Here is a 13,961-nt window from a genome sequence, read left to right on the forward strand (position 1 = left end):
AGGTCTCTGCGTGATGATGTGTTTGATGCTGTGACCTCCAGAAGGTTGGGGCCGAGTGTCCTGTCTACTGCCGCACCCCTGGAGCCTACAGGGACCCGACACACAGCAGGTGCTTGGTAAGTGATGGCTGAATGAAGGGATGAGTCCAGAACTTGAATCCAAACTCTCAGAGGACACGGCTACCTCCCTAGCTTGCAGCTGGCTGCAGAGACACAGCTGCTCCCAGCCGACCCCTCTGCAGCCTGCAAACTCCTTAAAGGTAAGGCCGGGGTCTTAAGCATGCTGGTCTCCCCTGAGCCCCTGGTCCAGGCACTCGTACATAGCTGGCACTCAATCAATGCATGCTGATTTGAACCAGCTCACAGGGTTGTTGCTGCTTGGAGTCGGAGGGCCCAGAAGGTTCCCATGGAGGGCGGGGCCGTGTCTGAAGTTCCCAGGCTGCTGAAGCTGTAGACCCCACCTTCCTGTAAATCCCTCCTGGCAGGGGGTGCAAACTAGAACCACAAATACAATTTCCAGGAAAACTGTGGTCCGGAGGCTGCCAAGCTCCAGGGAGAGGACTGCTCGGGAAGCACATCCTACCCCTGGGCCACTTCCCACCTGCCCTCGCACCCACTGCTTGAGTGTTGGGGGCTGTGCAGCCCGCCCCCAGGGACAGGCCTAGAGCTGGTCAGCTGCGCAGAGCCTGGCTCGTGCTGTGCTCGGGGGGCGGGGGAGCAAGTACACAGCCCGGTCATCAGAGAGCAGAACGGCAGCACAGAGACGTGACCCAGGGCGGGGGGCACCGCAAAGCCTACCTCAGCATTCCCAACCGGGCCCCACGGGGAGAGCCCGCCTGGCCAGCCCGTCAGGCCCCGTCTGCTGCCGCTCCCCACCTCTTCCCCACCTCTGCCCTGGCCACGTATCAGACCGAGTGGGGCTGCACAGGCACGGTAACTCCAACAGAAAAAACGCCTCGGAGAAGAAGGCAGGATCTCCCCCTCCCCGCAGACCTGCTCCACAGGGGGCACAGCAGGTGAGCCTAGGATGTCCCTGTTCCATGATGGAGCGGTACCTCGAGCATCCAAAGGCTCCGTGGCTCCCGGTCCCCTGGGAGAGAGAGCACAGCCCCGGGGAGCTGGCACGTCAGAGCAGGGCCTCTTGCCAGCCCTTCCTTTACCAGCTGGTGGTGCCTGGGGCCTCACGAAGGACAGGGTTTCTGAGTGGGTGGCAGAGCTGAGCCCCTGAACCCACGGCTGAGTCCCAGTCCCACCCCTCACGTCCCCATCCCAAAGCCTTCCTGCCTACCTGGGCCATGAGCTCCGGAGGCTGACGGCTTGGCCACCTGATTTGGTGTGGCCTTGAGCAAATGCACTGTCCACTACAGGAGCCACCTTCCACCTGTGGCCACTGAGCACTGGACAAGTGGCCAGCCCAAGTTGAGATGTACTGTAAACGTAACACACATCCTGATCTTGGAAACTTGGTGTTAAAAAAAGAAAAGAAGGGCTTCCCTGGTGGCGCAGTGGTTGAGAGTCCGCCTGCCGATGCAGGGGACACGGGTTCGTGCCCCGGTCCGGGAAGATCCCACATGCCGCAGAGCGGCTGGGCCCGTGAGCCATGGCCTCTGAGCCTGCGTGTCCGGAGCCTGTGCTCCGCAACGGGAGAGGCCACAACAGTGAGAGGCCCGCGTAGCGGAAAAAAACAAGGAAAAGAAAAGCACACATCTCCACTAACGACTGATTCCTATTGCTTGCACGTTGAAATGACACTGTTTTGGATATATTGGGTTAAATAAAATATATTACTAAATTAATTTTACCTGTTCCTTTTTTCTTTTTAACTGTGGCTACTAGACGATTTAAAATAATCTCTGTGGATCCTATTCCGTTTCCGCTACACGGAGCTGAGACTCAGTTACGGCCCTTAAACTGGATAAGATGCGTCGACCTCACAGGGCTATTCTGAGGAGAAAATTCGATGGCTGAGTCTCCTCTGCAAACCCGCTCCCACCCCACCGGCCAGCAGTCAGCAGCCCCACAGCTGCCGCCTCTCACTCCACCTGTGCGGCCAGAGGCTGCCCTCTGAGGCCCCTGCGGCCCCATCCTCCACTTGAGCCTCCCGGCCCCTCTCAGGCCTCCAGGCGGCAGGCTAGGCGGCCTGCTGCTTCCTTCACTGGGCTGCCCATCCAGCTAGTGACAGTGACTTCAAGGCCACAAGCAGTAATAAGTCAAAGAAATAATACCGATGACAGTGGTGACAACACTGATCCCAGGGCCAACATTTCCTGAGGGCGTCATGTGCACCAGGCCTGCTGCAGGCGCTCCCACAACCTCAAACCCCGCATCACACAGAAGAGGACACGAGGGCCCAGAGCGGGACAGTGACTTGCCCAGGGCCACCTGGCTGGCGAGCGGGACACCAGCACTCCACGCCAGGCCCAACGGGCCCCGGAGCCCAGAACCCGCGCTTCCTCTCCTGCCGTCCTAGGCGAGGGGCAGACGCGGGCAGGGGTATTTGCTCACAGCTTCCCCACGTGCGTCATGCTGAAGCTCTGGTGTCTCTGCCGAGGGACAGCTAACCTCACACCAGTGCAGATGCCATCTCCCTTCTCTTGCCAAATACTTAATGCCGCACCTTCGGCCCACGTCTGCTAAAACGCTCGCCCCAAACACACTGCACTGTGCCGTTCCTCTCCTGGCCGTTTCTGAGCGCAACGAAAAAGCGTCTTTTCTGCTGCTGGCTCCCCGGCCTGCATACTTGTTCCCGTTTTTATTTGCCATCAATTATTGGAAAATTCCATTGTCCAAGACTGTTCCCGATTAAAGTGAGATGGAACTCCTCTAGGTGGATTAGGCTTGTTTACAGCTGGTCCCTACTACCAAGGGGCTATGGGAGGGTGCGCTGGCCCAGAGGTGGAATGCACTTAGGACCCTCTGCAAGACTGGACCATGGCACTGAGTCCCAGGCAGGATCCGTCCTTCCACAGGGGACACGTGATGCTCCAAGACAGAATGGCATGACGGGAGAAGACCACCCAGATGGCCTCCCCTGGTCTCAGTATCTTCCCGGGGAAGCCACATGAGAAAGGGGCAGACAAGAAATTTGGGGTAATAGGGCGAGAAGAGCCCCTCATGTGTGAGTGTGATCACAGCCCCGGCCTGGCTGAGCCACTGGCACAGCAAACCCTCAGCGCCACCTTGCGCCTTGTTTGTCGAGTCAGCTCAGTAAGGGGTTTGCTAGGACTTTTCCTTGTGGGACACAGGAGGCCCATTTCTCATGCCTCTTTTCCCCATGTCCAGGCATGCCCACCACTTCAGAGGGAGAGCAGGACTCCAGGAGGGAAGGGAGACGAGTGCCCAAGGGCTGCGTCCAGAACAGCCTGGCTGGGGGTCAGAGGGGAGGCCGACCAGGCCCTGGGCTCGGGCAAGAGCAGGACTGGCTGCAAGCCCCTTCCCTCCCACACGATGAGCCACTCTGGGGATGAGGCGGATGGCAGTGGCCAAAGGCTTCAGAGATCTTCTGGCAAATCACAAAAACGGGTAATGAAGGCTCTGCTTTGGGGGCTAAGAGGATTATTACAGACCGTGGATCTGTCCACCTGCAGGACATAACTGACATTTTCTGGGCGCCTCCCCTCGGTATGGCAGAGCCAGACTGCAGGGCCCGTCTCCTTTGTGCTCCAGCCTTGTACTATGGAAGGACCTGGAACAGGACAGCTGGGCCACACTGCTCGGGCAGAGCTCAAACAGCCTCCTAGGGAGGCCCTGGTGCCGAAACACGGGACCTCTTCAAGCCCCCGGTGCCCTGCTTTACCAACCAGAAAACTCACAGCTCAAGGAATGCAAAGCCAGGGGCTGGGAGGATGAGTCTGTTAGATGGTCTGATATTAGAATTTCGAGGCTACTTCATCAGTGTATGGGCCTAGTGGATATGATAAATAACAGCCATGCTTCCTGACAACGTCCCGAGGCCCTGGGCCAAAGCAGTCTGTGGTGAGAATGTCACTACCTCCACCTGACCTTCAGGAAACCCGAAGCCTAGTCCCAGCCTCGCCCAGGCCCATGGCTCCCCAGTGGTGGCAGGACCCACCCCAGCAGGGGCCCTCTGAAGAGGTCGTGGGCCGTGGGGGGCTGAGGAGTGGCCGGGGCTCTTGTCACTGCTCTGTCACTCAGCAAGCGAGCAGGCAGCCCACGCTCAATCTTCTCCCCTGAAGAGGAAGGGAGGAGCCCTCCCAGGGTGGACGAGGGCGACGACACCCTGGAGGGGTGCCCAGAACAACCAATTCCCTCGCAACCCTGCTGCAAACACAGGCTGGTACTGTTAGGAGTTAGGACCCCGCTTCCCAGGGCCTGAGCGAGGCTGATGTGTGAAGATGTGGCAGCTGAACGCATCCCCTCCTCTGGTCACCTCCTCAGGGAGGCCTCCCCATCCCTCCAATCTGAAGCCGGCCACCTCCATCTCCTCTCCCCCGCCCGGCATTACAAACCACACCAGCCTGCTTTAGTTTCCTTATGGCACACATATCGCCGTCGGAAATTATCTGGCCTGTGGTTTGCTTGCTTATTATCCCCCCTTTCTAGAAAGTAGCTTATAGAAAGGAGTGGCGATTGTGTGTGTCTTGCAGAAATACCTCTGGGCCTGCGTGAGTGCCACCCAGTAGTCACCAGGGAAGTACCTCTGAGTGCAGACGAGGTGGTGGGGAGGGGAGAGGAGAGCGGAGCAGGCCCCTAGCGTCCTGGCCCAGGACACCGGATGGTACCGAGAGCAGCGGGCTCGCCTCGGTCTGCACAGCGCACCCCACGGCCAGGTCCTAGGACGCGGGAGCTGCGTGCAGGTGGGAGGGCAGGGGTTCCCCCAGGTGGCAAGGGTCAGCTCAGAACCCAGAGCTGCCCATCGTCTCAGCTCCAGGCCACCCCCGCTCTGCACTCTGCTCTGGAGCCAGGGCTCTGCCATCTGCCCCCTGCAAGGCTACGTCCATGGGAGGGCTGGAGGAGGGGGCAGGGCTGGGCATCATCCGCTCAGCTTCCTGTGTCACGGCCCCCCAGCAGGGCTGCTCACCCGCAGGAGCAGTCTGGTCCATTCACAGCACTTGCTTCCAGTCTGCAGCTTTTCCAGCATCCGCAGAGCCAACTTCTTCGCCCTCCCTCTCCTCAGCCCCACGGGCCTGTGGACTCCCAGCTGCCGGGCCTTCCAGAGGGCAGCCTCTTCCCGGGTGGGAGCAGCTGCCGGCAGTAGCCACCTCCGTGATACCGGCGTTCACACCTCGGCTTCTCGGTTCTTCAGGAACCTGGTCAACAACTGTCCACAGCGACCTCTCTGGACACACGGGGTGGTTTCTGGCCCCGCCAGGAAGGCCCTGGCTAATCCTGTCAGCCGGCCCCACTCTCCACGCACAGGGCTCTGTCAAGGGAACGGCTGCGGCACAGCCACCACCCTCTCCACCAAGATGAAACGCGTTACAGGCCCCTGCACTGTGTCAGGGAAGGCTCTGGGCCTGGTGGCCTTCAGTGACATATTATGATGTGAGCTCACTGCTACTGCTCACAAATGAAGCTTCTGGTGGTTGCCTTATATTTTAGAACCAACCATTTCTTTTGTTCTCCAAGACAGAAAACAAAGCCACCCCTCGCCCTCCCCAAAAGGAATCATCCAAGAGTTCTACTATGCCCAACTTTCAAAGGAGGCCTTGTTAATCTTCTCGCCATAAACAGGCAATTAACACCCACTCCGGGTCCAGTCAAACCAAGTTCCTGCCGGCTTGAGGCAAAGGGCTGGCTGGCCCTCCTGCATGGCATTTGCTTTCTTTAGTTCTCGACTGTGGCCTGAAGCTGCAAGAAAGGCCAGGAATTCAGGAAGGCTGATTCGGCAAAAATTTTACAGCTAAATGGCTCATGTCAACAGGGATTCTATGTTGATGCCACGCTTGGGACAATGGAGGACTACGTTACAAAAGGCAAAACGGGCATAATTTCACCCTGTGTGGGTCCCCACGAAAGCCAGCGGCCTGTACAGGATAAAGGCACGGGTAGGCGGCAGGCGCATCACCTCAGGCCCGGCTCATAATTAGTCACACGTCCGTCTCAGTGACCCCGCTCCGTGCTTCCCTGTCTCCGGCCCTCCCAGGGGCAGACCCACAGGCTCACCAAGGGCTTGGAGCTCCTTCCGGGGAGGCGTTATCCCGCCGTCCCCAGTAAGGACGCAGGGATAAGACAGGGAGTGTTGAAATCCTTCCGGGTTTCTCTCAAGCGGCCCCTTGCCCTGCAGCCTTCCAGGCTGGGCTGAGGTCACTGCGCTCTGTTAGTGGATTCACAAAGGCCACTACAGGCACCTCATTTCCCAGAGACTCTGCCTCAGCTGATGTAAACAGACCAGATGCGGCACAGCTTCGACGCGACCCAGTGTGACAAGCCTTCGGAACTGAGAGCATCCTCCCGTGGCCCCGAGCTGCCCCGCGTTCTCCAGCCAAGCCCAGGATAGGGGAGCCAGTTTCAAGTGGACAAGGATGGAGAAGCTTCAGCAAAGGAGTCGGAGGCTTGGAGGCAGGCGTGACAAGAAAGGGTAGGAATCGGTTTCCTCAGGGTGGGAAAGGGCAGCCTGGGCTGGCAAAGCACTGATACCTAAGGGTTTGGGGGCGGGATGGTCTCAAGGACACTTGTGGAAACAAAAGGAATCATGGCGATCAGCTACACTTCACTTCTACCGAGAACAGATCATGAAGAAATACAGGCAAAGTGGGGGCTGCAGGTGAGATAACAAAAGGGACTTATGATCAGCAAACTCTAAACACGATAGCTTAAAGACAGTTATCTCTGGGGATTAGGGTGACTGATTCTCGGCCCAGTGAGGTCTGTGACTTGGAAGCTCATGACAAGATCAACTCCCTGGCTGGGCCTGTTGGTCGCGCCTCCAGAACGTTTCAGCCCCTGACAGGAATCAGCGTGTCCCCTGCCCTGGTCTAGCCCACGGTCCTATCTGCCAACAGCCCCCTGCCTCCCCCACCCCTCAGTCCATGCTGCTCCCCCCAGCCAGGAGCGTGAGGGCGGGGCTGTCACTGCCCTGCTGAAAACTCTAACGCTTCCCCCTGCACTCAGAATAAAAGACAAACATCTTCAGAGGACCTACCGAGAAGGCCCTGCGCTCGGGTCCCCTGCCCCCATCATCCGCTCTGCCCCAGCCACACGGGGCTCCTCCCAGCCCCCTCCTGACTCTGACCTTGGCGCACGCACTCGTGCAAGCCCCCACACCCGCCCCACCTGCACTCTTCCAGGGCCGCCTCAGGGCTTATTTCCGTGGTCACACGATTCTAAGGCGCTGTGAGAACATTCTGGAAGCCTGGCCTCTTTTAAAATGCTACCAGGGACCAGAGATGCCCCATGCACACAGCAGGTGGACAGGGCACTGACAGCCACACCAAGTTCCTGGCCATTCACTCTGCCGCCCAACACAAGACTTCAGCAGGGACGCGGAACCACCACGCGTGGGGACTTGCCTTGGAAACGTCCAACACAACACAGCAGACGTTTTCCAGACGTTCCCCACAAAGCAGGGCCGGAGATGTCCTCAGATGCGCCTCCCACAGGCCCACAGGCTGTGGGCTCCTGGGGCAGGGCGTCCGCCTCCTGCCTCCACGCCTGACACGGGAGAGCAGGGCCTAGCCAGTCGCGGGTGCCCCAAGCTCACGCGGGGAGCTGGAGGGGCTCCCACCTGGGCACCTGGGTTAGGAAGCAGAGGCCCCATCCAGAAAGCCCTGGGCACCCCAGAGCTCTGTCGCCTCAAGCACCCTTCCTTCGGCTCAGAGAGGCTCTCAATTATGGCATGGAAAATCACCAAGTGGCGTTAAAAGCTGCCTCCCTGGCATGTCCCCAGTTGAACTCCTTCTATTTTTCTTTTCCCCAGGAGATCAAAGCTATTGTGTCAACACTCGGCCCTGATCCGAGTGACCTTAAGCAGATTGCTTATGCAACCTGGTGGCTGTGCCTGGGACACAAGGAAGGACCCAGGGGTCTGAATAGGGGTTTCCTCAAATTATGAGAACCCCCATCAGGGGTTCTGTGGTGTTTCTGAGGGGAAGGAGGGACTAGAGACAGCTGGAACCACTCTCCCGCCCCGGCCCGGCCCTGCTCGACGGCTGCAGGATCACGACGCCCCTGTGCCAGAGGCAGCAAGCCCAGCTGACCACGGGAGCCCACGAGACAGGCCGCAGGGTGCGGCTCTGAGTGAAGGCATCATCCCTGGCTGGATGCACGCCACGTGAGTCCTGCCCACACCCATGAGAAACAGGAACTGTCATTCCCATTGTACACACAAGAAAATGGAGGCTTACAGAGGGTGACCTGCCCAAGGGCACACGGCTCAAAAAAGCGGCAGAGTGGGGAACTGAGCCCCACCTGACACCAGAGCTCACGCTTTCTCCTCTACGCCGCCCTGTGTGTCCCGCGAGTGTCAGCTACCTGGAAGGGGCACCTGGGGGCAGATCACAGAGCAGGAGGAGCACTGAACCCGGTCTTCCCAGCCTCCTCAGGAGCCGCGTGGCTTTGCGCAAGTCACCAGCTCTCCCGGACCCTCGAGTGAGGGGTGAACAAGAGCAGAGGTGGCAGATCACTTAGCAGTGGCTGCCAAGATCACGGAGGGGAAGATTCTAGACTTCCTCTGAGTTCAACCAGAAGGACCACCGCAACTGGCCAGCAATGTCTGTCAAGAGCATGGAAGGAGGTGCCACCCTTGGCATCCACTGCTCTGATGGCCTGGGTCTTAAAGGCTCCCTTCCTTTGTTCAAGCCCATCCTGTTTCCTCACAGGAAGCAACTATTCCCATGTGCCCACAGTGGTTTTGCCTTTACTTTTATTTAGCATTTATGTCATCCCAGTTGGAATCCCAGGGCTTTCCATGACTACTCCTCAAAGATCTTAACACCCATCTGCATTCTGTGCTGCAAAGGGCGACCCACCTCTGAACCCCTCTGCTTGCTGTCAGCACAGTTCCCCACGCCCGCAGGAAGGATGCTAAGGGTGCAAAGGGGCAGGAAACTGGAGCCAGTGAGGTGGCCGGCCGCTGGCAGAGGGCACAGAAGGCCATAAAGGCTCAGGCAAGCCAGGCCTGAGCCCAGGACTCTGCCAAGAGAAAGCACAGCTGGCCTGCAGCTGCCAGGGCTGCCGGAGTGCAGCCAGTGGTGTGAGGGCCACCCCTCGTTCAAGGCAGGCCCCACCAGCACACAGGCCAGAGCGGGAGGCTGACCAGAGGGGGCCTCACCCAGGGACGACCCTGCCGGCCAAGAGGCACGAGTTGCTGATGAGCGTCTGCGAGAAGCCTTCCGCCCACTTCCCCCACCAATCCCTCAACCTTCAGAGCCCACGCGGCCCTGGCCAACCTGCTCTCCTGGACTCGTCCGCGGGACCACGGCTCTCAGCGTAGTTTCTACGCTTCTTTCCTACCCCAAACTGCCCCCGGCCAGCTTTCACTGGCCCCTCCAACATCTGCTAACACAACAGTTGCTGCCTGTTCTGAGGCCTGCTCCGGGAGCTTCGGGGGCTCAGTGTGTGGGCAGCTGCAATCAATCAAACCTCTGTTCCAGCAGCCTGACCCCTCCTCACAAACGTCTCCCTTCTGTTGGAAGCACTGTTGAGAAATACAATTTGTTGCTCTTTCAAGCTGACCAGCTTGGAGTTAAAAAGACAGCAGGGCCTAGGACACCCCGGGCATGGCGTTCGGCGGGTAATCCTTGATTGTCGCTTTTGCTGAAACCTTTGCTCACACACATGCAACCCATGTCTAAATGGCGACACACAGCCCAGGTCTCACTGGGAGTCAACCAATGCTTGGTGGTCAAACCAGGTCTCAAAAAAGCAGTAATAAGTAATGTCAGCGAAAGTCCCGCTAATAAACAACTCACGTGCTCAGGCTGGGCCCTGCCCTCAAGGGCACACACTGTCGCTTTGCAAAGAGGAGGCTGCAGCTTCACACAAAACACCAGGCAGGGCTTCCCTGGTAGCGCAGTGGTTGAGAGTCCGCCTGCCGATGCAGGGGACACGGGTTCGTGCCCCGGTCCGGGAAGATCCCACGTGCCGCGGAGCGGCTGGGCCCGTGAGCCGTGGCCGCTGAGCCTGCGCGTCCGGAGCCTGTGCTCCGCAACAGGAGAGGCCACAACAGTGGGAGGCCCGCGTACCGCAAAAAAAAAAAAAAAAAAAAAAAAAAAAAAACCACCAGGCAGAAGTCGCCTCGACAGACCACTTGAGGAAAGCTGCGTGGCGAGGTCAGCAGGACCGGCCCTGGCACGCACGAGGCAAGACTGACCCCCGGGCCACCTCTGAGCGTCTGGCTCTGTGGAACGAGTGGCTGCAGTCACGGTTACAGGGAGGGAGGGCCTTTCGGGGCCAGGTCCTCGCGCCAGCCCTCCTCGTGGGGGCCTCCTCTCGACAGTCGCCCTCCCTCACTCAGGACCCAGCTCCCTGCCTGAGAGCCGGGCACTCAGGATTTAAGAAGCCAAGACAACCTGAACGCAATTCTCACCAACCCCCTCCCCCACTGCTGCGAGGGACAAGAGCCACCGCTGCTGCCAGCTGGGAGCTGTGCCCGGAGACCTGGCTGGGAGGGCAGGGCACCTGAAGGGGCGTCGGGTGGGCTCCTGGGGTCCCTTCCATCCTGGTACCACGGGTGACAGACATGAGACGAGAACGCTCACACATGCCAGCCTCCTCTGGCAGGTGGCGATTCTGATTCTCTCCCCATTTCACAACCCCCAGCTCCAGAACATGGAGCTTACCGCAGGCAGAGCAGGGCTGCAGGGCAGGCCTCCTTCCCATTTTCAGAAGAGAAGGATGAGGCAAGAAGAGGAAGCAGCGAGAAGACATAAGTGGCGAAGACAGAAGAGGGCGGGTGAAACCAGAAGGAAGGAGACGTCAGACAAAGAAAAGGGGAGGCTTCAGAACGTCACCCTCTAGGCCCGGTTCTGCCTCTGGAGATGCCCAGAACAAGCCCACGCCTTCCCTCCCAAGCCCTGCCATCACGACGACAACCATCAGGATCGGTCAGCACTCCCTGGGCCCGTGTGCAGGTGATGTGTGTGTAGATCAAGACTCACACATGTATCAAAAGGTATCACAGACACACACATTTATACACAGACACCCATACACAGCTACACACATACATACATGTGCACGCGCACACACCGACACATTTACACAGCACACGCACACACGCGCGCACATACGTGGCCTCCCCGGTTCCTCCCAACAGTCCTATCTTGGTGGTGGTGGCAGTGCTGCTGCTCTCTGCTGCACAGAGATGTTAAGCAACTTGCCCAGGGCTGCCAGCCTCCTGGCCCATCTCTGAGGCCTTCTGATTTGTCAATGCCCCGCCCCCCCCCCATGAGGATCTAAAGGTGAACACCATGTTCCAGAAGGGTCTGTTTCCTCAGGAGGGGCTGGGAGGGACACAGCCCGAGGGCACATCTACCTCTCAAGGCCTCAGCTTCTGGCTCAGAGCCCGTACCTTAGAGCGGTGCCCACCCCAGGGCCTCCCTGTGTGCACGAGGACCTCAGGGCGTTTGGCCTCTCCTGCCCGCCTGACTCTCCCGGGGTCCCTCCCTGGTCCCTTTTCTGTGGCAGTCTGGAGAGGCTCTGGCTACCATCCTTGCTCTGGGCGCTGCTGGTGCTCACACAGACCCCAGGGAGGTCCCGGCCCCGGTCAGCGCCTCTGGTGGCCGGGGTTTATCGGAGCTGCCCGTCGTCCCAGAGGTCTGACCGCAATGCGCTCACTCTGTGCCTTCAGCTCGAGTCTCTCACGCACCTGGGCCCAGAGCCCACGCACACAGGGGCTCCTTGACGATGATGCTCACGCGGAGCCCCTCCCGCCAGGGAGGCGAACATATAAAGCAAGGTCAAAAGACCCAGGAGAGAGAGTCTGCGATCCGGCTGCAGGAAAGGGTGGCAGGACAGAGAGCAGCGCTGACCCTCGGCACAAGCTGGCCTTCCCACCGTCGTGCAGACCCGCTTGCTTCCCGGAAGCTACAGATGTGGGTAAGAGCATGCGGAGGCCAGGGTCTGGAGGCAGTAAGTCCTGCACCAACCGCCGTCTGGCTGCGAGCAGGTTCCCCCCACCGCCCCACCCCCAGCAACAACACCACTGACAGGGTGCCAGCTGAGGGCCCTACATGCTCCAGGCTGCGTCCAGCGCTCTTCAAATGCATAGAGGTGGCCCTGGGCCTGGCTTTCAAGGCTCCGGGAGGAGGAAGGCCCACCTCCCGAGGCCATGAATCACCTGGTGGGGGAGCCGAAGCAGGCGGTGCCCCAGAGGAAGAGGGCTGGCTGGGTCTCGAGGCTTGGTGGGGGGCGGCTCAGGGCCCATCCATCCCCAGGGCTCTGGCCGCAGCCCCTCGGCCCACACGCTTCCCAGGGGCCCCTTCTCTGCTTTCCCGGGACCCCGCCCTCTCCAGGCCTTGGCTGGGGAAAGACAGGCAGAATGAGGGCAGACTCCTCAGGACCTTGGAGGGCTGCCTGGAGCCAGTGAAGCGGTCCATACATCTGGGCACAGTCCCACCGGGCAAAATATCTTTAAATGGTTTCTACCCAAGTGAGGACGGGAAATGTCTCCAGTGATGCCAGTGGTGTTATTCCAACTTGTGGCTAGTAAAATACAATTACACCTGTATGTTGTTTTTATTACCTATCTAGCTTATTAGCTAATAAAATAAGCTCAGTATTAAACATTTAACTGAAGCCATTTATCGTCCCCACAACTCAGGGCTCTGGGTTTCCTTCAGCAGTCACCCAAATCTGTTACCTTTCCAGCCTTTTTACCTATTTACATTTCTCCAGGAAGGAAAATTCCACCTGCCTGTCCAACTTGAATGAATGTGTTCGATCGCTGTCTAGCTTGGACACCCCTGGAGAGGCGATGGGAGGAAGGGAAACTGGCCATGAGGGCAGGGCCTGGGCTCTTGGACAAAGGTGGCCAGAAAGGCTGGACTCAGAGGTCAGGTGGGTGGCCTAGACCAGAGATACCTGCACCTCTTCTTTTGGGGGGACCTCTAGGCTTGGAGGGAGAACTAGAGGAGAAGGAAACGCCATAAACAGAAGCTATATTTTCATTCTGAAATGAAAGGAGGCCCGGCTGAAAAAGCAGCACTGGCCACAGAAGGAAGGCAGTGGTGCCCGCCTGGGAAGCGGTGGACACGACAAGCCTGCCTGCACAGACGTGCCATACGCTCACGAGCGAGGCCAACCTCTCAGCGCCAAGCTAGTCCCCACTCCCTCAAGCCCAGCCGTGACAGATGCTCACATAACAAGACTAGAAAAGATAATGTTCAAACCGTGGCTCTGAGCACCTGAGGAACCCCTGGACACAGAACCTAGAGCGCCGCGTTCTACCCACCACACCCATCTGTCCCCACGTGGACAGATGGTCACAAGGACCAACCCTGCTCCCTGGGCCTCACTGTCACGCTCTGATCCTTGGGACTCCTAGGTGAGAACCAAACGCAGGCAGCCCTCAGGCTTGGAGACTGTCCTGATGATGGCGTATTAACTCCAGGTTCATCTTATTCAAACCCATACCCAAATCAGGGTTAGCACGAGGCAGGGCTCTGAGACTCGGAGGATAAAGCACAAGTGACAGGGGTGTGTGGCCAGAGGCCTCGCCTACAGTGAACAGCAAGGATGATTACACGGGTGGCACAGAGCGGAGTGATCACAATTTCTTGATGGTCTCACACTGTTGGCAGTTTAATCAAAAGAATAAGTGCCTCCCCCCATTTCTCGTTCTTTAAAACTATCACCCAGGGCCTCCCTGGTGGCGCAGTGGTTGAGAGTCCGCCTGCCGATGCAGGGGATACGGGTTCGTGCCCCGGTCTGGGAGGATCCCATATGCCGCGGAGCGGCTGGGCCCGTGAGCCATGGCTGCTGAGCCTGCGCATCCGGAGCCTGTGCTCCGCAACGGGAGAGGCCACAACAGTGAGAGGCCCGCATACCACAAAAAAAAAA

At 58.8% G+C, this 13,961-nt stretch overlaps 1 protein-coding gene across 1 annotated transcript in view; it reads right to left on the bottom strand.

The window, feature by feature from the left end:
- Window positions 1-13,961, bottom strand: part of FAM53B (family with sequence similarity 53 member B) — a gene marked incomplete at its 3' end in the record, with an annotated part of 73,590 nt that overhangs the window by 35,389 nt on the left and 24,240 nt on the right. The gene's annotated exons all lie outside the window — the stretch shown is intronic.

The sequence above is a fragment of the Hyperoodon ampullatus genome (assembly GCF_949752795.1).
Source record: "Hyperoodon ampullatus genome assembly, chromosome: 1".
Classification (NCBI taxonomy): Eukaryota; Metazoa; Chordata; class Mammalia; order Artiodactyla; family Ziphiidae; genus Hyperoodon; species Hyperoodon ampullatus.